Source organism: Rattus norvegicus, chromosome 19 (assembly GCF_036323735.1).
Source record: "Rattus norvegicus strain BN/NHsdMcwi chromosome 19, GRCr8, whole genome shotgun sequence".
Lineage (NCBI taxonomy): Eukaryota > Metazoa > Chordata > Mammalia > Rodentia > Muridae > Rattus > Rattus norvegicus.
Window position 1 is genome coordinate 67,190,262 of NC_086037.1, and position 24,740 is coordinate 67,215,001.

The following is a 24,740-nucleotide window of genomic DNA, read 5'->3' on the forward strand; positions in this document are numbered from 1 at the left end:
TTCCTGATCTTTGAGGCTTGAGTTCGTATGTTAGATGTAGCACTGCCATCTCTCGGGACCTAGATGGTTCCTTCCCACCCTGTTTTTGTGTGCTCAGCCCCAGGCTGGATGATGGCCCAGTAGGAAGCCACCAAGGTTGGTGACTTCGAGCTCTGTGATCATGACAAAAGCCCCCGGACATCTACACCCACCACAGTACCTTGTGTCAGACTTATGTACTAGGGGAAAGGGAGGCTTTACCTGAAATTTCCCCTAAACAGGTGCCAGCTATGACCCGGGCCCTAACCTTCCAGGCCAGAAGCCAGAGGAAGAGGTTTAGCTGCTTTTGGTGGCCCAGGGACTGGGAGGAGCGAGGGAGGGATAGAGCTGCGACTGGAAGCCACACGGTGGAATGGTGGCAGCTGTTTCCGAAGTTATGCCGAAGCCAGGCTTTCCGCCCAGCGGCGTGCCAGCTGTAGGACTGGCCAAGGAGCGTGTTGTGGGGGGAGAGGGTTGGTGACCGGGGAGAGAGTTTCCCACCAGGCCGGCGTGGCTAGGTGGATCCCATGAAACCAACACCTAGGAAAAGCCGTGCTAAAAATAGCCGGGGCGGGGCGGGGGGCAAGCGTGTAACCCAAGCCGGGGCGCTGCTGTCGGGCTGTGCGTCCGGCCTCCGCGCGAGCGCTGCCCGCGGACCGGCCCGGGAGGCGGCCCTCTGCTCGCACCCCGCCCCAGGCGCAGCGCGGCGGCTCGGTGCCCGGCGGGCGGGCGGGCGGGCTGGCGGCCGGGGCGCTGCGGGCGGGGATGAGCGCTGGGGCTACGCGGGCCGGGCGCGGGCGCCCCGCGCGTCCCGGGAACTGGAGCTACGCGCGGCCGGGACGGAGGTGAGTGCGCGTCGCTGGGGTGTTCGGGGACGGGCGCGGTCACCGCGCTGCGCTCCAAGCGCACGGCCGACCTCGGGTTGCGACTCACGGTGGGATGAGCTGCAGGCGCCGAGCACCGACCTCGGGGCGGCCTGGCCGGGCCCCCGAGAGAGCTGTTGGAGATGTCGCCCGCCCGTTGCGAACGCAGAGCAAGCGTCGCCAGAGCCGGGGGAGTCGGAGCCTCGGGACTGCGGGAGGTGACCCGGTAGCTCATTCATTGCGACTTGGAGCCGTTCGTCTGCTACTCCACAGCTGCCCACTCTTAGGGACACCCTAAGGTCCCATTCCGTGGGCGGGATGGGGTCCTGCTAGCAGACTTGAGGGTCGCCACGCTGTTGCTTCCGCCAGGAGGCCCATCGCGCCCCCACCCACCCTGTACTTTGGGGCAGCTCCGCTGGAGTAGTCCACGGAGTTAAGCTAAGCAGACCGCGGAGACACTGCGCCCCTCGTGGCGATGGCGGGAAGGGGAGGGTATCGGGATTCAACCGGACTTCCAGTGGCGGTCCAGACCCTGTCCTGCACCCGGGACCCCGGGGTGGAGGCAGAGATGCCCACAGGAGACGGCGGAAGCGGGGCAGCTGGGCTGCTGGGTGGGGGCTCGGGCTTCAGATGAGACAGTGGACCGCTTTTCTGCCGGCTCCTCTGAGCCGACTGTGTGGGGACTATGCCACGTGTTACTACTGCATTTAATCTTCGGTCGTGAGATGGGTGGAACCCCGTGCCTTAGATGAAGAGAGTGAGGGTCAGAGTGGCCTGTGTTGCACAGACGGAAAGCAGCAGAGGTGCTGACAGAACCGACCCACGCTGCCAGTTGACTCTGGGCCAGTTCTGCCTGTTAGAGGGACAAAGGTGTGTTGAGGCGTCTGTGTCCTGCACTGTCCCAACCGTCTTGACTCAGCCAACACCCAAGTCCGGAAAATAACAGACAAGCGAGTTAAATGCTTGGGCGTATTGACAGGGCCAGTCAGGGAGAGCGGCAGCCGCCGGGCAAGAGTCCCTGAAGAATGGTATCCATTTGCCACAAGCTTGGCCTGGCAAGTCCCAAACAGCTGAGCAGAGCCAACAGAGTTTGTCTTCCTTATTGTGAATGGGAAGAAGGCAGCAGAGGACCGCATAGGTCCGTCCCTTAAGCCTGGGAGATAAGGTGGGATGGAGTGAGTGAACTCCGGGCTGGCAGTATCCCAGGGCTTGGTGGAGGCCATCAGGTTCCAGATTTCAGAGCCAGAGAGGGCTCGAACTTAAAGCCCCTGTCAGTGATTTATTCTCCACAGGACCCCACCCCCCAGGTCAGTGGCTGCTTGTATGCCTCCAGTGATGGGCTCTCACCGCTTCATGGCAGCCTGAGCCAGCAGCTATCCTGCCGCTACTGGAGGATCTGTTTCAGTTCAGGCCCCTAACTGTCAATCACCTGGGGTGACAGGCAGCACATTAAGCAAACTTGCACAGTCGCCCTCAGTGTTAGGTCACTAAGTTAGTGGTATGTCACTCTACCAAGTCTTTGGAGCATGTACCTTTTACAACTTGGCACCGCAGGCCAGGAAGCAACCTGCCACCTGCCTTTGGGAGACCAGCCCTGGGTCTTTCTCTGCATGCCCTTGCTAAGTACTGACGTGGCCTGGAAGCAAAGGCCAAGCCACACACTGAAACTCATCTGCAGCCTGGGCTTCTGGGCCAACCCTCCAGCCCCCTCTTGGGAAAAATTCCATCTCTGTGTCTGTTCTCTCCTCCAGAGCTGTAACGGTGTGGGGGAGGGACAGGTCTGCACACACATACCCAGGCTGGGAGCATGTATGGCAGGCTGTGTGGTCTTGGGCAAGTTACTAAACCCATCTGGGCCTGGGTTCCAGCCGATGGTGTACGTGGAGGCAGGTGGTGAAGGACCAGACAGCGTCCTCTCCTTCCTTTCCTCTATCAGCCTCACCTCGTTTTTCTCCTGGAACTCATGGGTGACTGATGGAGAGTGAGACGGCCTTCGGTGGGGCCCCTCCCTCCCCACACCTGCCGGGGGACACAGTTCTCTTCCCTCTTGGGACACCTCCCATTCTGTCCCTGTCCTCACTGGCCATCAGTAGAGCAGGTGAAGCCATGTCCCCTCCCCCAAAGGAAGAGCAATCACAACATGGCCCAGCCCCTGTCCAAATGACATTCTGCTCCCTCTGCCTCTGACTGACACCCTCAGCCCCATTCTCTATGGAGCTGACCCATCCTGCTCTGACCGGAGCATGGCGGGAGAAAAGTTCCAAGCGGGCTCTGGGCTTTGAGTTGAGGTGACATGGCCCCATTGTTGCTACCAGGCAAGGTTTTCTTTGACCTCTCTCTTTCTGTTTGTGCTTGCCACTCACCCTGGGGGCTGGGGCTGGGGCAATAGAAGCTGTCTGGTGTTACCCTGCAGCCCCGTCATGAAGTCTGCCAGCAGCCCACCATTTCTAGTGGGAGAAAAGCAGGTCAGTACATGCGAGTAGCGGTTCAAGGCATTAGTGCACTTTGCTCACCAAGAAGCCACAAACCCCAGGGCACCTCCTCATCATATGTATCAAAGCCCCCCACTTTGGCCCTATGATGTCTATGCTGTATGGAAGCCACTGTTTCTGTTTCCGAGGACTACACTCAACCTAACCCACTGTGCATATTGGAAAATGACCTCCCTCCCCAGAGACACAAAGAGCCAAGGCAACCATCATGTCCGGCGTGGGGTCCCCTCCTCAGGTGTTCAGTGTCTTCCCTGAAGTATGAGGCAGGGTGAGAAGTAGGTCATAAGGCTACAGGGACCCACCTGGAGGTGCCTGGCCTGACCGAAGTCAGCAGTGAGTTCCTGCAACCAGTTGTTCTCAGTGCTAATCTCTGTCCCTCTCTCTGTCGCTGTGCTGCTGTTGCTGCAGAAGTGTGCCTGGCAGAGTGGAGCTGGGGGCTGTGACCTGTCTTTAAACCGTGTGTTTCTATGCCCACCCTGGCAGGATTGAAGTGGTTTCTGGGAATTATATACATTGTTGCTTAAGTGGAACCCCCTCTGGGGAGGCAACACCCAGGCCAAGTTCTGCCTGAGCATGGAGAGGCTACAGGGAGGCTTGTCTGAGGACACTGGCCATGCACCCAATATCCCACCATCCCAGCTCCCTACACACACAGTCTCTTCCGTCACCCAGCACGTAAAGGAAAAGGGGTCCACTGTCTGCTGGGAGCTGGGATGTGAGTTCTCTTTTCCTCTAAGTGATTCTGACCTCCATGCCCCCCACCTCCACTCAGTTCTGCTCCTTGTGAGCCTCGTGGGTGAAAAGACCATGAGCTTGGGGCCTCGGAACCCCAGGCCTAGTTTCATCTGTCCTGGCCTTTGCAGTGTGCAAAAGACCAGGACAGGCGTGGAGCCACAGTCTGCATAAAAGTGGCCACAAATGGTAGGCCTCTCTGCCTACCCTGTCCCTGCCCTAGGGTGCGGCGTTACAGAACAGGCTGAGAGAGCAAAGACAGGTGAGAGGCACCGTGAATGGCCACACATATGAGTCACTGGAGACTATGCCCAGGAGACAGGCTGAGGAAGCTTCCCCTCCCATCCTGGCTCCTCCTGCCGCTGCCGGTGCCAGTGGCAGAATGGGGGACATTCCGTCCCCTGGCTGTCTCTCACAGCGTCCGTCCTGTCTTTGGCTGCTCCAGGACTGGCATCTCAGCCAGCCACCGAACAGAGTCAACATTCATGAGGAGCCGTCAAGGCCCCAGCCGGCTGGGGCACTGCAGAATGTGACCGTTAGGAGCGCCCCTGAGCGGCGTTTTCCACATTCCTTGGGGTCCACCGGGCCAATGTGGCCTTGGCCGTGTGTAAACAGGCTGCTCTGCAGGACCTGGATGTGGCCACTGGGCACCACAGGCACAGGAGCATGGAATGCTGAGACCGTAGCTAGCCAGGCCAGGAGCCAGGCCGCTGGTCTGATCCTTGAAGAAACAGCTCTTTTGGCACAGGCTGGGGTGCAGGCTGCAGTGGACACCATCACTACCCACGGCAGCCTACAAGGCAGAAGCTCGCCACCACCCCACTTACCACACAGCGCCCTTTCAAAGCGTAAAGTTCTGTGGGGTTTACTATGCTCACCAGAGCTGTGCAATCACCATCTGGTTCTGGAACATTCCACCCCTCCCCCACCTCCTCCCAGCAATCACTAATCTCCTCTATCTCTTACCTCTATAGATTTGCTTGTTCTGGACTTTTCGTGTATATACCCTCACGCTCCCCAGCTTTCTGTGTCTGGCTTCTCTCACTGGGTGTCATGCGTTCAGGGCTTGAGCGGCTGCCTCAGTCAGAGCTTTCTGGCTGGCTGGACGGTGTCCCCCCTGTGGGCTCCGTGAACCCTTCACTGCAGTGATGTGTGGTCATTTTGCACCCTGCCACCGTAGGCGTACGTGTTCAGGTGTTTGTGTGGGCGGATGTTTTCATTTCTCTCCGGTAATTCCGAGCAGAGGTGCTGGGCCCTCGGTCACTCATGAAGAGCCACCCGACTTGGTTTGCTGCCGCGCCTGTGCCCATGTCACATCCCCACGAGTCAGTGAGCCATAGGAGCCGTGTATTTGAGAGTCATGGACTCTAGTGGATAATGCATTGCTCGGGGCCGGATTCCCACTCAGCCGCAGATAGAGCCATCAAGGCAAAGAGAGCAGCGGTCAGGACCCTGACTATGTCTGGGGGACAGTTCTGTCCTGCAAGATGCTCCCTCCTGAGATGTTAGAGCCTCCATATTCTCACCTCACACTGGGCTGGGCTCCAACCTCCATGCGAAGCATTCAGTGTCTTCCTCATGAGACCCTGAGTTACCCAGACTCCTGAAGAAGAGACCCTAGAACATGGCCGAAAAACACATCCTGTAAATCTTTCCTATAGCCTCCTTTAAGGGAGCCAACTGCCGACTAGAGTCACTGTGTGTTAAAGACAGTGGCTTGTCAGACCTTTGGGGATCCCCTTCCTACAGGCTCTGAACTGCCATTAAGTGTGGGATCTTCTTGCCCTGCACCTAGATAGAGGCTTCCAGAGGTTGGGTGAATCATTCAAGCCTGCCTCAACCCCAGTGGGTGCTTGATCCTATCCTGCAGACCTTGATCAGGATCGGTAGACCAGGTGGGTAGCATATACACATCTGTTGGTGAGCCCATGGGCCCTTGCCCCAAGCTACCCAGTGTAAGTACTGATGGTCAAAGGGACCAGGCCATGCTGTCCAAACCCCTGTGAGCCCTGGGCAGGGGGTTGCCATGACACCCCATATTCCTGCTGATGTAGCCAGGACAGCCATGTCGTATGGATGGGTTTGACAGGGAGAGAGCAGAGCTCTTATGACAGGGTCCTAATGTTGGCACTAAGAACCTATCCAGGGAGATCCTCAAGATCCTATCCAGGCTGCACCTCAAGGACAAGGGCTGTGACAGGAGCACAGGCTGTGGAAGGGGAGTGCATGGAGCCAGCACCACGGTGTGGAAGGTGAGGAGAAGGACTCCAAGGTAGCCCTAGGAAATGCAGGGAGAAGGTGAACAGCCTGTCTTGAAGCCTGAGCCCATGCACACCAATAGCCCTAGGACTTCCTCAGCTTGAGGGCCCCGAGAGTGGCCAAGGGGCGGTGCCAAGGCCAGGGTCTTACAGGGGTGGTGGGACTCTACCTGAGAGGGTCATCGTCCTAGGAGCAGGTTGCTGTTGTCCCGTTTTATAGGCAAGGAAACCAAGGAACAGAAGGTGAAGGGACTTGCCAGGAAAGATTACTTGTCTGCCATCAGGAGCCTGGGGCCAGTGCATGTCATGCACACCTGGAGAGCCCAGTGCTGTCAGAAGTTCACACGTGAAAGTTTCTCTGGAAGGTGCTGCTCTGAAAGGTACTGGCCCAGTGTGAGGCCACCAGGGCTGTGCCGTGGTTTGTCACCCAAGGGCTTGCTCCCTGGACATCAAATCAGGCCTTTGGTAACCTGTACTGCCCTAGCCTGAGAACAGAAGGGCTGTAGCAGGGACATACTTCATCCAAAATGTGTGAATGTCTACTTACTGTAGTTGTGTAGTTGTGTAGTTTTTTGTGTGTGTGTCTGTCTGTCTGTGGCTATCCGTGTCTGTGTGTCTGTATGTCAGTCAGAGGTCAGCCATCATCCACCTTGCTTTCAGAGGCAGAGCCTCTCATTGGCCTAGCATTTGCCAATCCAGCCTGGCTTGCTGGCAGGGACTCCACCTGTCACCGCGTCACCCGTGTTGGGGTCACAAGCATGCACCTCCACGCCTGACTCTCCTCGTGGGCCTGGAGGTGGAAGTCTGGTTCTCATGCTCACACAGTCAGCACCTTGCTGACTGAGCCATCATCCCAGCCCTGGGCATTCACTTCTTTCAGCCGCTGCACAGAGAACATTGTTATAAAGCGTTGTCCTTGTGTTGGGGTGCTGGGTGATATTACACCCTCTTTCTAAGTCTGTGATTCCTCTTGGCATCATACCTGCCTGGCTCACGGCTGTGCACTAAGAGTCTCTAACGCCATGACCTGCCGACTGACACCCACAGCATTCCGCCTCTTCGTGCTTTTTGCTCAGGAATTGCCTGAGCTGCTGGCTGGCCAGCTATAGGGTGAGGTGTATCCCTGCCATCCCCTTCGAGCTGATAACAAATGAGGATCAAGAAGACAGTGCAGCACTGAGGACCCAGGAAAGGCGCCCTGGAGCTATAGGTCTCCGAGATGCTCTTCCCAGGATAACAGGAGGTTTGCCAAGCGTTCCTAATAGGACAGAGGGATCCAGGCAAAGGGAGGGACACATCCCTATTCTCTTCCTGACTCCCTGGTATTCTTTGTCCGCATCTATATCAACCCACACCAGCAGGGCTCTACGCTGATGTTATGAATTGTCAATGGGATGGAGTTGTGGACTCCCCTGTTACCCACTATCTATGAAGCCCCAGCAAAGCCATACTTGTTGAGAATGTATTTCTTCAGTTTACCAATAGAGACAGGATATAGCTACTCTTGGGAGCACTGAGGTGTCCAAAGTATGTGCTTAGTCCCAAGGGGATAGCACCAGTGGGGCTCAAAAGTGTCATAGTTCAAAGTCACCTAGTCACTCTGGAAGAATGGAGGGTCCATGTGCTGTGAAGTGGCTGCCCATGTTTCTTAGCCCTGGTGTCCCTGGCCTGGGCGTGCCTCTGGGTAAAGCCCTTGGAACAGCACACCCAGGCATCTGTGGACACAGAGAAGCCTTCCAGAGTGTGGTGTCTCCCTTGCTCTCCTAGGAGGGGTCACTCTGACAAATGAAGGAGGCCAGGATCTGCCTATCAGGCTGGCCCACACTACTGGAGAAAAGGCTTCTGGGCCTACAGGGAACCTAGAATCTGCATCCACAAGATTTGCCTACAAGGAGAGGTTGTCACCACAACCACCTTGGAGGCTTTCCTGTGAGATGTCTAGCTTTGAGCATGGGTGGCCAATCTTGGAATTCTGTAAATGTCCAAATGCCATGCAGAGCTGCTCAAAGCAGACAGCATAGTGTACTCAGGTGACCCAAAGACAGAAGCCGTGGGTAACATTTGGACTTGACAGGGTACCTTGTTGATGCTTTTGATTTTCTCGATGGCCCAGTTTCTCAAGTTCCAAGACCATGACACCAGTTGAAGGCTGTCACCCTTCAAAGTCAGGGACCCGACCTAGCCCTGGTGCAGAGCGGCCTCTGGGCGTGGATGTGAGATGAGTCGGGATGTGGGTGGACAAGTCAGTCCCTACAATCTCAGTAAACATCTGGCCACAAGGCCCAGCAGAGGAACCTGACCTTGTGGGCACCACTCAGCTGGCAGCTGTGCCCAGTCTATAAATATATTCTGAACTAGACCAGCCCACATTCATTCCCGCCTCTGCACCCCAAGTGCCCTCCCAGCGGAAGACAGGCCGCCAGGGGCCGTGTGCCTGGCCAAGCAGTCACTCCTGGCGAGTGGGAATATGTCCACCCTGGGGTCAGCTCAGGGCTCACGGCATCCGATTGTTATCTGAGTACCCACAGCCTGCCCAACACCGGCGTCTGCATTTAGCATGGGGAAAGGCTCCTGTGCCGGCAGCCTGCTTTTCTTGGATGTCTAGGCTGTGTTTATGCCAGGCTGGAGCCTGGGGAATAATTAGAGTCTCCAAGGGGCCTGCCTGCCCTGGGTGGCCGGGGTCTGGGTACCAGTGCTGGCCAAGCAATGGGGACTTGCTTGGGGAAAGGGTAAGGGTGCATTTACCCCAGGCAGGCTGAATAGCCAGCATTTGTTAAGAGGGAACTTGCAGTGGGGTCGGCCCAGAAGCTGCAGGCTTTGTTGAAGTGTGCCTCTGATTCCTGTGTTCATCCAGAGGTCACAGCCCCAGCTTTCTTGAAGAGGGTGAGGCTGGCAGCTGATCTGAAAGCCTGTGTGCACTGTGGGCTGGTCCTAGTGCCCTGTGTTATTGTCCCCACAACAAATAGAACCGACCGGTATTGTGTCACCAGGAATATCTTAGGTACACATGTCCAGCCAAGGTCACCAGAGCTCCCAAAGCATGAGTGGTGCTGGCCTCAAGCAGGAGGGGTCACATCCTCACCTGCACTAGCCAGGAAAGGTGAAGGTGAGATCTGGCGTCCTTTCTGAGGTTGTGATTTATAACCCAAAACCCGCTCGATTCCACATGAAACCTGTGGGATTCACATCGGTCTCTGAGGTGATTTCTGTTTTTTGACTCCCAGCTTCAAAGGCAAGGGGTGTTTACGTGTGCTGCATCTTGGGAGCCATGCATGGTAAGGGGCGAAGAGGGGCAGACCTGGGGGACACAGGACACATAGCCCAATCTGGGCCTTTTGGGCCATTCCTAAGGTTGTCTCTGCATGGTATCCCCAGGACTCCAACTGTGCACTGCCATTGGTTCTGAAGCCCGGGGACATCAGATGTCCAGACTCTGGGTCTCTCAGAAGGGGGAAGCACTGGAGGGCTGAATGCACTGGAGTCTGTTCACTATGGCGCCTCCTGTGGTCACTACAGACACCCATGCCTGCTGTAGCCTTGACCCTCGCAGCTGCCTGTCGTCCCGCACACTCTGCAGGTTCCTTTACTATGTGTCATCCTCTGCAGCGGCTTTACCTGCACCATCTTCTCTATTCTTGGATTCAGACTTCGTACAGCTTTGGGGTCCCTCGAGTGGTTCCCCTTGCAGAGTTCTCCTCAGGGACCTTTCACCTGGAGGGAGTTTTAGACAGGAGAAAGTTTCTCTTGCAGCTATGGTAAGCTTCATGGGCATATACATCTTCATACCTTCTTGCAAACATACAATTATGTAGCTATATGTTATGCATGTTATTATATAAATAACATGTAACTATATGTACATGTCTACACTGTCATACATGGGTACTATATTTTTATTATCACTGGGTGTTCGAGAGTGCCAGTCTTGTCTAGATCAAACACTGTGTAGGACTTTGCCCTGGTTTTGGTACCCGTCTCATAGTCACCCTGTGGCAGGTGACATTAATAACATGTCAGTTCCCACTTGGGAATCAGAGGCTGAAGTGAGATGCTCCAGGTTGCATGACCCACAGGAGACCCGCAGGCAGGCAGGCAGACAGGCCTGCACTCTGCACTGGGTCATCTAACCCAGGAAAGCCACGGGTGACGGCACCTGGGGCAGATCGCAAGCTCCTCAGCTGCCATCTTTAGCCTGGACCAGTTAGAATCAGGTGTTACATCCAAAGAGTTCTGGCTTCATCAGCAGCACTGTGGCAGAATGGTGTGGCCCTGGCTGAGCGGGTGAACTTGGCAGGGCAGCGTGAGGTCATCTGCTGACGGTGTCCAATGGCAGAGCAGTGTGAAGTCATCTGCTGACGGTGTCCAATGGCAGAGCAGCGTGAGGTCATCAGCTGACAGTGTCCAATGGCAGAGCAGTGTGAGGTCATCTGCTGACGGTGTCCAATGGCAGAGCAGCAAGTGTGAGGTCATCCGCTGACGGTGTCCAATGGCAGAGCAGCAAGTGTGAGGTCATCCGCTGACAGTGCCCAATAGCAGAGTAGCATGGGCTCAGGGTCCCACATTCAGCACTTAGAAGTTCTCAGAAAGCACCAAGCTCATTGTTGTTTCTAGGTCCTGCTGTACATTTGATCCTGTCTCCTTTCTCCCCAATGACCCTGCTGGTTAGTTGGCTGTCCTTGTACCCAGAGGCTCCTTGTGAACAGTAGAAATACAATTCAGACACCACAGGAGGGACGATATTGTCTTGTGAGCCCATTATACGCACACTGAGTGGGCTTCAGACAGAGGTGAATCCAGGTTCCCTGGCAGTGGCTTCAGAATCAGCCATATCCCTTGGCTCTGCTTGTACCTATTCTGGCTCCAGTCCCAGAGACGCTCTTCCGGGTAGCTCAGAGACCACATGTCCTATCCAATCATCTACTCTAGGACAAATGAGTTCTTCTGCGGCCAGCTCCAGGTCATTTCTATTCCTGAGACCTGCGGCGTAATCGGCCCTTCCTGGGGCTCCGGAGTGGGTCCCCCCCCAATACATATACACCTTTTTGTCCCCAGATCTCCAAGGCTGTTGTCTTGACGACTGCCAGGAAAGACACGGTAGTGGCGGTGAAGAGAGGTTACATGGGGAATCTCAAGCTCTGGGGGCCAGATGGCAAGGGCATGCCTCTACCAGACTGTTAACATTGGCCATTCTCTGGGCGTGAATTTGGTTTTAATACACATGGCCATGTGTGACTTTGGTATATGAGGTAGGCAAACTGAAGGACAGCATGAGGAAGACAGGTGATAGGAAGACATCCTTGAGGGCACTCGTCATGCAGATGACCAGCGGACAGACAGACAGATCAATAGAATTGACATATGCATAGATGACAGAGGGATAGATGATTTTTTTTAATGTCTAGTAGGTAAGCAGTCCTCTGTTAGACAGGAGATTTGAGCAAAGATTCCATGGCCTGAGAGTTGAGAGTCACCCCCCTCCCCCACCCCCTGGAGAGGCCTGAGACTCCGCACCACAGACTTGTTGGAGCTCTGTGTGGGAGTGGGGGAGTGGGCACCAAACGCAACAGTAGTATAGGTGCCTGTGCCCACCTCCCACTGAGCACAGGTTCCCTGGGGGTCAGGGGCTGTACTGGCCCCTGTGCACCCTGCCAGAGGCTGCTCCAGGGGCTACAGGATGCCCAGCAGCTGGCTGGCCAGAGCCCTCATTAGGCAGATACAACAAAACCTGTTGGAGAAGATCAAACACAGCCACGGGCTTCCTGTCCATAAAGAACACGTAGGTCCTGTGCTCAGCGTGGCCTTTCACCCTCATGCTTGCCTGTGACCCCTCAATCAGCAGCCCAGCTCTGTAGCCTTCAGCTCTTTGAAGTGCAGTGGGCAGTGGGTCCTCCTCAGCCCTTCCCCCTGGAGGAAGGGCCTCCAGGGTACAGAGTGGGTGCGGAGCCCCTCAGCAGACGCCTGCCATTTGGCGTGGGGTCTGAACCCCATGCCCAGGTTGGCTGCCATCTCTTTCCTACAGACCATCATTCTAAAAGTTCCAGGGACAGAGGGGATGGCAAGAGTTTGTTCGGAGCAGTGCAGACAGCGTGGACAATATGGACGTCAGGCCCCTGTGTCCATTGGGCCCACGGGAGAGCAGCCATCTGCTGTGCCACTGGCCGTGACTTATGGTCGTGTTCCTGCACTTTTCTGGCCATCGTGACCCCCCAGGCCCCTGCCAAGAGCCCTTCATCCATGCCTGCTTCAATCTCTAATGTGCCACCTTTGAAGGACTGTCCTTCCCCGTCAGAGATGACTCTCATCTTATTCTCTTGTCACAGGAAGGAAGCTGCCACAGAGACACACACAGCCGTCAGCAGCTTCTCACTCTCTGCACGTTTGGATTTCCCCCATTCCTGCTGCTTTCAGTCGGCAACTGGGTTGTGGGCTCAACCCCCCTGGGGGCATCTGAGGGAGTGCCAGCCCCCCCTTCCCTCCCCCTAGCTCCAAGGCCCACACTCATAATATCACTTCCTTCCAGACTCTCATGATGTCACTTCCTTCTACATATACAGGTCAGAACTGGTCAGGGGCCAGCCTGGGTTCTGGGACCGGGACACAGTCCCTGTCTTAATGTGAGGTACCACACACCCTTGGCAGCCACATGCGGCTCCCTGTGGCATCACCAGGTTGGAAGATGGCAGTAGAAGAGATTGAGACATGCTTGAGTGAGGGGCTCTCTACAGGGGTCTGCGGACCACAGATGGCTGCTGGCCTGTGTGAGGGGCGGGGGCATGGTGGAGGCGCTTGCCCTCCTGTGGACACAGGAGACTGATGATGCCCAAACTGCCCATATCTATATGATGATCAGTCAGTACCTGAGTGGTACTACAGCAGCTGCCCTCACCCAAGTGTCAGGGTGGGTAAGTGGAAATCAGGACCCTGGGCAGCAGCCCCCCTCCCACATCGCCCTTCCCTGGGGCTCTGCCATGCTGAGCTCAGCAGATGGACAGGTGGGTGGAGGTCTGGGACATGAGCCTATGGTGGGAAAGACACCTCAAGTCCCTGCTTTGGCCTCAGGTGATAGAGGCATGGTGGCCCTGCCCGGGTGGCCCCATACCATGTCACTCACTCCTGTACGCCTCTGGACCTGGGTTCTTCTCCAGGACCCCAAGGATTATGTCATTGCTGCCTCAACAGAGTTTAATGCAAGAGTCCGCACAGATAGGGCAATGGATCATGGGTAACATCTGGGGGTGGGCATCTTTATTGTGGGGTTAGTGACATCTAGGTGAGCGCATCCATCACTGTGCTCCAATGCCATTGCTGAGGCCCCGAGTCCACAGAGAGCCTGGCTTCTGACCTTACGAACCTGAGTTGGGTTTAAACTCTGCCCCAACCCATGGGGTGACCCGAGCTTCCCACCCTTGATGGGATGGGTGGGTGATGGATGGCTGACCCTTAGACACAACCTCTGCAGCCTCACATCCCTACAGCACCATCACCATCTATCGAAAAGCTTCACACACCCAGGACAGTAGCCCGCCAGCATGGTTGAGGGACCGACCAGCCGGGACAGCAGCTACTCTTCCAGGTGGAAGAGTGAGATATGTCGCAGACAGGCCAGGCCCCAGCCTGAGCCTCAGGAAGGCAGATCATTCCAGTCCCACACAACCTCTCTAATAAAAAGTAGCTGGGTGGTGGTGGCACACACCTTTACTCCCAGCATGCGGGAGGCAGAGGCAGGAAGATCTCTGAGTTCGAGGCCAGCCTGGTCTACAGAGCTAGTTCCGGGACAACCAGGGCTACACAGAAAAACCCTGTCTCAAAAAGAAAAAAAGTGTGTATATGGTGTGAGTGTGTATATATGTGTGTGTGTAGTGTGTGTGTAGTGAATGTGTATGTGTAGTGTATGTGTGTGTGTGTGTGTGTATGTGTTGGCTGTATGCAGTGTGTATGTGTAGTGAATATATGGTGGGGAATGTATGTATATGTTTATGTGTGTGTGGTAAATATGTTTATGTGTGTAGTGAATGTGTGTGGTGTAGTGTGTGTGTATGTGTGTGTGTGTGTGTCTGTGTGGATATAGGTATAGAATGTGTAGGTAGGTGACAACCATCTGCTGGGCACTGTGCCCAACACCAGGAGCACAGCAGTGACCCTGTCCCTGCCTCCTGGGGGGACTCAGGGTCACCCTGGTCTGGTAGACTGAGCTCCTGTCTATGCTGAGGTCTTTGCTCTGAGCAGACACTGCAGCGGGACCACAAACCCATGATATGCAAAAAGGAAGAAGTAACGGGGAGGAGAGGCTTGGGGTGCCTGTGGGGAGAGGGAGCTCTCTGGCTGTGTTGTATCTGAGGCACCCATGGAGATAGATGTGTCCCTGCCTCAGTTTACCCTGTATAAGTTTATATTTACCCCAGCTTTGACCTCTATGCAATTGGTGGAGTCTGTGCCTGCACCAGGCTAGGCTCATCTCTCAGTGGGCTCCCCTAACCACTTCATTTTACCAGAGGGGAAACTGAGGCAGGAGGGCCAGCCCAAGGACACTGATTCTGCCAGACTATGACAGAGCTCTGCTGACCCGTGGCTGTCTGTGACTGAGAAGGAAGCCTTGTCCTCCAGCGAGATGGCAACAGAAACCACCAGCCACGTACCTCAGAAGGCAGAGCGGAGGATATAAGAGACAGACACAAACTGAGATGGGGGAGAGGCATGAAGGGCGACAAAGATATAGGAGCCCTAAAGGAACCAGGGCCAAGCTGGTGACCCCACAGGAGGTCCTGCCTGAAGAATCTCCTGCCTGGTATGGACACCCTGGTCTGTGGTAAGCCAAGGATCCGCTCTTATATGTACTCTTATATGTGAAGTGGTGAATACTTCCTTTGTATGTCCAGCAGGGTGACCCATGTCCTGGCTTCCCTAGAACAGTCCCTGAGGCCCCACCCTAGCTGGCCAAGTCTTTTCTGTCTTAGCTCAGTTTGATGGCCTCTAGACTGGTGCATGACCCTGGAAGGTCTTAACACGTGTCCCGGGAGATGCACAAGAAGGTCCAAACTGAGGTGAGATCAGACAGGGACAGTTATGGTGACCACTGTCTCCCACACGGCTGGCCTGCTGCTGTCTCAGGAGCAGTGGGAGACAGACAGGGACATGCTGCCATCCATGCTACAACAGTTTCACACCGGTGGGATTTGATGGTGGTAATCCTGAATCCTCCAGCAACTGTCAGAGCTTTCCGAGGGCTGCTGGGTCTCGTGTTTTTACACTTGGGCAAAAGCAGTCACAGAGGTGTCATGTGCCCCACACCCAGCAGACAGATGGTACAACCCCAGCATCTGGCTTCATCAGCCTGCGTCCCTTGCTCATGTCTATATTGTTAAATAGCATCAGACATGCTGGGCTATTCCACTGTAGGGAGGCCCTATCACTGTAAAGGCTTCTGCCAAGGCAGCAGACACCCTTCAGGGTGTGGCAGGCACGAGAGACAGGGCTGGTATCCACATGGTGTGCTGATAAGCCACCAGCGTGAGTTGGTTATCTGTGCAGTTTCAGCCAGAGCAATATTGTGGTGACTTTGCCCTGTCACCCTTTCCTCATCCTCTTGGAGAGAAGGACCACCAGGAAACACTACGCCAGGAAACTTCTGAGACAAGAGTTTCTGGGCGTAGCTTGAGCCCTCTGAGCTTGTGAATGTGGGTTGTGGCACAGAGGGACACTGTGGATAGGTGTGTAGACATGAGGCTTAAGCCCCATGGCTGTCACGTGTGACAGACCCAGGACACAGCAAGGAGTACCTAGCAGAAAGTATGATGTTGGCTCAAACAGCCTGGCTTTGAGGGAGAACTTCAGGTATAGCTGAGTCCGGTGCTCAAACAAGGCCTGAGAGGAGAAATCGGGCAACTCCTCCAGAGGGAACTTGAAGGGAAGCTACCAGTAGTAAGAAGGTGGGAGAGGGTACAAGGGACAGAAAGACACAGCAAAGACCCTTTTACAACACTGAGGATGTGCCAGGTTGGAAAGAAGGCAGAGCAGGAAGCCTCCAGCCCAGAGCCCTGGCTGCAGACCGGCAGCCTGAGCCATAACCACCCAAGCCGTCTTTAAAATACTGCAAGCCCCTAAGACTGCCTGAACATCGGTGGAAACAGGAAGAGATGTGTCAAACATGGCGTGGGGCTAGATACCAATGCCTGTGGGGTGGTGGTTAGTTCTCATATTGCCGAGGTCTCCAGCATAGCCTGTTTCCCACCTGCCTCATTTACTCCTAGGACTGGGGATCCTGGACCAGTGGGACCTTGCTACAGAAGGCTTTCATGCAGCAGACGGACAGACACAGGTCTGCAGTGAGGGAGGCACATCTGGGCCTGCAGACTCCAAGGGAATTTAGAGCACCCCACCTCCCAGGAAATGCCAACAGATCTTGAGGTCTCCAGACCCCAAGACCAAAGCTTCTGCATCTCTACCGCGTGTGTGTGTGTGTGTGTGTGTGTGTGTGTGTGTGTGTGTGTGTGTGGCAGGGGGTTGGGGAGCTCCTCGTCTGACCTGGCCCTGGCCCTTCTTTCTGGGACCCTCCCCTGCCCCTGTCATTACCCAGGCCTGCCCTCTGTTCTTGGCCCCAGAGGTTGGAAAGCCCTACAGCTCCATGTGGCCCTGTGTTCCCCGACCCCCCCGCCCTGACACACCCCAGAGCTTTTGGCAGCTGGAGAGCGCTAACGTGGCTGAATGGCTTTGGGGGACTTTGAAGGAAACTAATTAAAACCAGCTGAGATGTGGGAGCTGGGAGGTGGGGAGCCAGGGGCACTTTCCACAGGATGTGGAGGGTAGAAGGGCCCTCACAGTAGCCCACTGCCTCTGTGCTATGGCCAGGAAGCCTTGCTGGGTAGATAACCCACCCAGTCCACCTCAGCCTCTAGCTAAGAGAAGGGGGCAGAATTGTCCTTCTCTGCCATGGGAAACCGGGTTTGTTACATTGTTACAATGTGAGGGGCCATTGTGCGTGCAGGCACATGTGTCTCATGTGACTGTGTCTGTATGTATGTGTGATTCTCAGTGGTCTTATGTGTGTGCCTCAGTTTATCTAAGCGTGCCCTGCTGCATTTGTTTAGCTGGATGCTGCCTGCCTTCCCGGAAGGATCTGTCTGCAGGGCCAGGGCCAGGGCCAAGCACTCAGTTTTGTCAGCCAGTGCTGTGTTCAGAAGACTTGGCCCTTGGTCTTCACATTATTAAAGTGTCCCCCCTGCCATGTGCCTGATGTCCAGAGAGGGTAATGCGGTGAAAAGACCCCCAGGCTCCACCTCCATGGACACTGTCCCCTCCCTAGCTGCACACACCTGGGCAGCAGGATTGGATTCTGTGGCTGGGGTCAGAAGCGATGCCTGTGTAGGCTGCTTTTCCATTTCACCCACCACAGTATCTGACAGAAGGAAAAACCTTCAGGAAGGGACGGCTTCTTTCAGTTCAGTGCTTGCACAAGGTTCCCTTCCATCGTGGTGGGAGAGCCTGAAGGCAGCTCCCTTCGAGGCAGTGGGAAGGTGTGGTAGAAGCTGTTCACACCACCAGGGGCCAGGAAGCAGAGAGCACAATAGGAACCAGTGGCAGCCGCAGATTTGCAGGGCCTGCTCCGGAGATCCACTCCCGCTAGCCGGGCCCCACCTCTTGGAGTTCCTAGAGCCTCCCAAAATAGCTGGGCCAAACACTCAAAGCATGAGTCTGTGGTGGAGTTTCATATCCAAACCACAGTAGCTTCCCTCTGTGTCAACCCAGCTGGGTCTCTCTCCTGTGCTCAGTGTAATTCGGTGTGCCCTCCCGAGCCAAGAGGAGACTGGCCGCCTCCCCAGAGCCTCAGGAGTGAGAAAGCTGGTTCCGAGCAGGCCTCAGCTTCACGGCCAGTTCCAGGCTGGCCAGGGCCAGGGAGATCTGTCATACCCATTTTTCAGATGGGAAAATGGAGTCCTGAAAGGATGTTTCTGTTACTGTTTTCATTTGAGCTAAGCATGGTAGCACACACCTATAATCCCAGCACCTAGGAGTCTGAGGCAGAGGGGCTTCTGTGTCAGCTCTAGACCTTGATAGGATTCTGTCATGGTGTGTGTGTGTGTGTGTGTGTGTGTGTGTGTGTGTGTGTGTGAGAGAGAGAGAGAGAGAGAGAGAGAGAGAGAGAGATAATCTCATGTAGCTGAGAATGACCTTGAACTTCTGATCCAGCAGCTTTCAGTGCATGCTGTGTTTACAGGTGTGCACCACCACAATTGGGGTTTGGTTTGGGGTTTTTTTTTTTTTTTAAAAATGTGGTTCTGAGAATCAAACCCAGGGCTTCAGGCACCCAAGGTGAGCATTCTACCAGCTGTGCCCCAGCCCCCACCCATCCACCACCCTTTTATTTCTCTCCAGTGCTCGGCATAGAACCCAGGTCCCCACTTGTGTGAGGCAAACACTTCACTAGTCCACCCTACCCCTAGCTACCTACGCCCTGGCCCCAAACACTTAAGGAGCCATAACCACTGTTTTCAGGACCTTCCTCACCACTAGGGCAACTGGGACAGACGAACACCTGAATGGCGGTGACGTCACAGCCAGTATCAGTGAGAACTGTCACCTGCTGGACAGTGTGTTCCCACAAACTCCGAGAGGCAAGACAGTTTTCAGACCTGTTTGCAGGTGACCCATGAGGCTCAGAGCAGCTGAGTCAGTTCTCTGAGGTCACACAGCAAGGAAGTGCAGAGTCTGCTCTTTAACCAGCACCTACCGAAAGGATTGCTGGCAGAAGTGCATGGAGTCAGGGCTATCTGGGCTACCTCAGTGACCTGACTGACAAAGCCTTGACATCAGCACCTCACATTAGGGACTGCCATCTGAAGTCAGGTCTCTTGCTGGTGTCATTAAGTCACACCCCAAGCCCTCCAGGGACACTGATTCCGTGAACACTCTCACCAGGCCCCCCATCTTGGCAATGGGGTATCACCACCAGCCAAGTAGGCTTTGGATTCCCAGAGCCTCAAGCCCTGCAGGGTTTAGGTACACAGATAACCCTGGGACCCCTCCCTCATGAATCTCATGAATCCCTTAGAATCTCATGCCTTAGGGTAAGATGTCCCCCTGGGTCTAGACTGGGGAGATCTCCTTTGGGGAGATCCATGCTCCTACAGTTCCCACACTTGGTTTGTTGGGGTGTCTGAGTTGAGTGACAGGGACTTGCGCCTTGGTTTCGTGGGCACAGGCGCCTGGTCAGGTACAGTGACACAGTGGGAAGGTGGAAAGGGTCAGGCTGTTGCTGCCCCTGTGATGAGGGAATCCACTGTGCATCTGCACTTGGTGTTGGTGTATGCGGGCGTGTGTGCACATGTGTGTGCCTGCATGTGTAGGTGTGTGAGTATCTGCCTCCTCTGAACCACACACTGCGTGCAAAGCCAGGATTGGTTGGAAGAGTTCTCAGGATGCTCGGACAGAGAGTGGAAGAGACAAGCTCACTGAGAATACTCCCTTTTCACCCTGGCTGACAGGAAGCTCCTCCCATAAGTCTTACTCTTGTGGTCATCTTCACAAAGCTTGCTTCGGAACCTTCTAGACAAAGCGAGCACAAGTTTTTAAAGAAACAGAGTTGGCACTAGAGGATTAAGGTGACACCGTGAGCCACCATGACGAGCCTCGGAATGGCCAGCGGCTGGAAAGCCATCTATAAAGCACTGTGTGCATAGAACTAAGCTGTAAACTCCCCTCTCGGTTTTCTGTCTCTTCCCAGCCCCATCTCTTCCTGTTCTCACTGTCTGAGACTGCCCTGTCCCCTGACCTAGGTCCTTCCACGTAGGGCTCCAGCTGGGCCTCATCCTCTTCACCCAACTCCCAGGCCTCTGTGCACCCCAGCCCAACAAACACCCTCCAAGTGGAAAAGGGAAATACCACAGAGAAGGAAGGGAGACAGAGCAGGAGGGAGGAAGGAGGAGCGAAAAGGGAGGAGGGAGGAGGAGCCATCCCAGCCCCAGCCGACACAACGCTGCAGTCCACGGAGCTGCCTGTGAGAGGGATGTTAGCCTTATTCAGCAGCACCCCGTTCCCCTCAAACGGGCCCCTCTGTAGCTGGCTGCTGGGAGCCCGGGCTGAGCCCAGTGAGGGGCATCCGGGCTGGGCCCCTTTATATGAGGGTGTCACGTGGCCTGTGGTCACGGACTCAGGTCAGTGTGCTGGAGGAGGAAATCCCTGACCCCACTGTGCCTCAATTTCCTTACCTTCAAGTGGCATGGTGACAGGTCCTTGAAGAACCCCACAGAGCCAGAGTGGGCCTGTAAGGCGAGGGCTTTATACAATCTGTGACTTCAACAGGACCCAGAGCAGGGATGCAGGGATGCAGGGATGCAGGGATGCAGGGTAGAGATCCATCCACCCCGGTCAGTGGGGAGTAGTGACCTTTCTCTGTTGGGAAAGGGAGATCTGGAGAACCCATGGTGGAAGGGGGCCTCGCAGTATGGATGAGTAGACCTGCTTAGCATGCAGGAGACCATAGCAGGGTGCAGGAGACAACGTGCTGTTCTGTGTGTGAGTGTGTGTGTGTGTGTGTGTGTGTGTGTGTGTGTGTGTGTGTGTGTGTGTGTCTTGCAAATGATCCCTAGGCACAGGGAGGAAGCCAGTTGAGGCTGGTTGAAACAGGAAGGAGAATGCACAGGTTATGCGGCCACAGCTAGAGGTCTTCACAGCTCACTGGAAGAAAGACTTTACGCGGCAGAGTGCAGGTATGGCCTGAACTGCTGGCAGCAAGGCCTAGGCCTGAAAGTCTGCACAGCCAGTCTACCCAGTCCCTGCCACATCTCCAGAGCTCACCCTCACAGGGTCCTTGGCCACATCACTAGACACCTCTGAGCTCTGCTGCAGGGGCAGCCTATAAAAGTACTTCTCTAGTAAAAGACTTCCTGCCCCGATAGGTGTTGTCAAAGTCCCTAGAACTTTCCAAAAACTCCCTTTCAAACACTGGAGACCTTTGAGGGCATCCCGACTGGGCCAGTGGAACTGGTTGATCTCAAGCACAGCAATCTCCCATTTCTGAGGCAGAGTGTATTGGGTGGGTGAATGAATGAATGAGTGGGTAGTGAAGAATGAATGAGTATGTGAATGAATGAGTGGGTGGGTGAATAAGTGAATGAGTTTGTGAATTAATGAGTTTGTGAATGAGTGAATGAGTTTGTGAATTAATGAGTTTGTGAATGAGTGAATGAGTTAGTGAATAAATAAGTTTGTGAACGAATGAATGAGTGGGTGGATGAATGAATGAATGAGTGAGTAGTGAAGAATGAATGAGTATGTGAATAAATGAGTGGGGTGGGTGAATGAGCGAATGAGTTTGTGAATGAATGAATGAGAGTGGGTGGGTGTGTGAATGAATGGATGAGTTGGTATGTGAGCGAGCCAGTGAGGGAGGGTATGAGTGTGTGGATCAGCTTGGGTGAGGACAGCTGGACCTGTGTGCCCGAAGGGAGGTCACACACAGCAAACCACAGGCTGGATGCAGCCGACAGCTTCATCCCACACAGCAGTTGTTTTGTTTTAAGAGGATCCATCGCCAGGTTTTTTAATGGGTAGATTTCATTTTAAAACTTGGATTCCACACTTTTCCTGCAAAATCAGGACACCTGCCCTGTCCTTAGCTTCCTGACAGCCACAGCAGCCACTGACCCAGGAGGGCTGGGAAGAAGGGAGCCCAGCCAATCCAGGATCTCCACAGCACACTCCTTTTCTCCAGCAGATGCCACCCATGTCCTTGCCCATGTCCTTCATCCCAAGCGTTCCGGCTCCTTCTCTCCCTAGCAGCAGCCTCTCTCGGTGGCTCTTGGCATCACAAGGTCTGGTGTCCGTGATAGCCAGCCTGCCCCAGGTTCCAAGCACCAGGTTGCAAAGCAGCCACACAGACTACAAATTACAGGCTGGACGGAGCAGCGGCACTGGGAGGGGCTGTGGTAGACTGAAGAGCTGGCACAGGGGCTCTGGCTTTGTGAAGTCTGCTTAGGACTGGGAGACAGACATGGTGACAGCCTGCCCTGTCCACCTGTAGGCTCAGTGCTCTGCAACATCGTGCATGGAAGGGAAGGGACTTGGGGAATCCTGGAGTGGTGACATTTGTGCATTTTGTCAGTTCAGCAAGCCCTGGCTATGGCTGCCAGGAGCAGGCCAGTCTCAGGACTATGATCATGGTCGTAGGCATGGAGGGAATTGGGGGGGAAGGAAAGGGGTTCAGAGTCAGTGATCCCGCTGAGGAGTGTATTTGAGAATGGAAGGCAGCCTTCTTTTGCTGTGCAGTCAGAAAAGCCTTGACTATGAGGGGAGGGGTCCCTGAGACCTCAGAGCCCTTGCTAACCCTGTGCCCTCTGACACAGGGCAAGAGCAGCAGAAGGAGCACATGTGAGCCATCTGAGAAAGCAGAACAGCCGGGGGAGCCCTGGGTGAGAGGCGAGACTTCCAGGAAGAGCCCAGACTTCCAGGAAGAGCCCAGGAAGAGGGGGCCTGGCAACCAATAAGCAGGAACACCTAGGGGCATTATAGACAGGACCATGTGGGGGTTGGGGATTTGGCTCAGTGGTAGAGCGCTTGCCTAGCAAGCACAAGGCCCTGGGTTCGATCCCCAGCTCCGAAAAAAAAGAATAGAAAAAAAAAAAAAGACAGGACCATGTGACCCATCAGGATCAGAAGCCAAGAAAGCCATGGGAGAGGACAGTGGACAGGCCCTCCAACAGGAAGCCAGTATGGGAGACAGTGATGCTTCCTCTGCCCCCCCCCCAGGCTGGGGTCTCCTGTCAACGTTGTGAGCAAACTGGGGAGGACATTCTGGTAAGAGTCAGTTCTGAGCAGGTGCTTCCGAGTCACGGTGTGCTGGGCCATCCCTCCCCAAGCCAGTGTAGTTAGAGGGCCATGCATGTGACATTCTGGGCCTTGAGACCAGTGCCAGTTACAGCTGAGCAGGAACCTTGGCAAAGGGACCAAGCCTGGCTTGCCCACTGGTCATCCTCCATTAACCAAACGGTCTTTCTGGATGGGGGTTACCCACTCATAGAAAACGACACTGAAGTCTTCCAGAAGTCATTGGTCAGCCAGGCTAGAGGGGCAAGCCGGGCCTCTAGAATCCAGCTGCCCAGTGGTTGAGTGAGGCCACACAACCAGTGTCACTGGGCTAGCTAGCCCTCCAACCCTGAGAAGGAAGCTGTCAGTCAGAAGGCTCCCTCTCTGAGCCTGCTCCTCACCTGAGTGGTAAGAAACAGCAGGGTCTTAGAAAAGGTGGACGTGACAGCGATCCAGACACATCCTGGGCCTTGGGCCATTGCTGGTTACAGCTGGTTTTGCCTTGACAAAGAACAGGGCCGTTCCTGTTGGCAACCCAGCCTAGGCCCACCCACTGCCCTCCCTTGGCCTCTCCAACCTCAGCCAGATCCTCCAGGGCCTGTCCCAGAGAACAGAGGGACAGCAGCTGGGTGTGGCTCAGAGCATCCTATCCAGAGAGCCCTGAGCCACAGGAGGCGCCATGCCCATTTAGAACAGAGCACACTGAGGCCAGGACCCCTAGGTTGGGCCTGCACCCCAGAGCTGGCTGAAATGCGGCTGTGGGAGGGGTGCAGACGTGCCTCCCGTGGAAGATCAGGATCTTCCTCATGTTCCCCAACCCAGAAGAGGGAACATGGTCCCTCACATCCTCAAGAAAGAAAAGTATAATCACTTGAAAAGAGGTAGCAAGGACTGGGGCTGAGATGCAGCAGGGAACAGAGGCAGCCCCCGGGGAGCGTGTTAGCCTTGTCCCTTGGGACACATGTCCCTGCCCATATGCTGCCAGTGTAAACCCTCAGGGAGGAGACAGGCACAGGTGACCACCAGCTTACACTGTTCCAAGGTGCCTCTTAGGGACTGCAGATACTGTCACCTGTCATTTACCTCAGGCAACCTCGACCCCCTTGTCAGTGACCTGGTTTGAATACAACCCTGAGCCTGCAGGGAGGGTGGAAGACAGACCAGGCTACGTCATGCCCACTCTCACTCTGTGTCACACACCAAATCATGAGACTGTGTGTGGCATCGTGCAGGCCGCCTACTGCACGCCCAGGCCCAGCCTACGGCTCTAGTCTCATCACCCCAGATAAGGCCGCTGAAAGAACCAGGCAGTGTGATTGTGGAAGGCACCCTGGGCTGTCCCCTCAGGTGCTGGGGCTGTAGAAGGCAGGTGCAACCTCCTCGGGAAACAGATGTCCACTCCACATAGAGATGTCTTAGAGCAGGGTCCACAGTGGCCTTACTTGGAGCTCCAAGGACCACTGAGCCCAACCTCACCCTCTGCATGAGAGGATGCTTAAGATGCAGTGGGAAATGACGCACGGGCTAAGCTTGGCATCAACCGGGAGAAGCAAGCTATGTGGCAGAGCACGTGCCCCCTT

The 24,740-nt window shown here is 55.2% G+C and overlaps 1 protein-coding gene across 1 annotated transcript in view; it reads left to right on the forward strand.

Annotated features, from left to right (window-relative positions):
- Positions 1-639: 639 nt before the first annotated feature.
- Zfp469 (zinc finger protein 469) overlaps positions 640-24,740 on the forward strand; it is a 41,669-nt gene continuing 17,568 nt past the window's right edge. Inside the window, 1 exon segment of the mRNA NM_001401088.1 lies at positions 640-863. The gene's annotated coding sequence lies outside the window, so the exon portion shown is untranslated.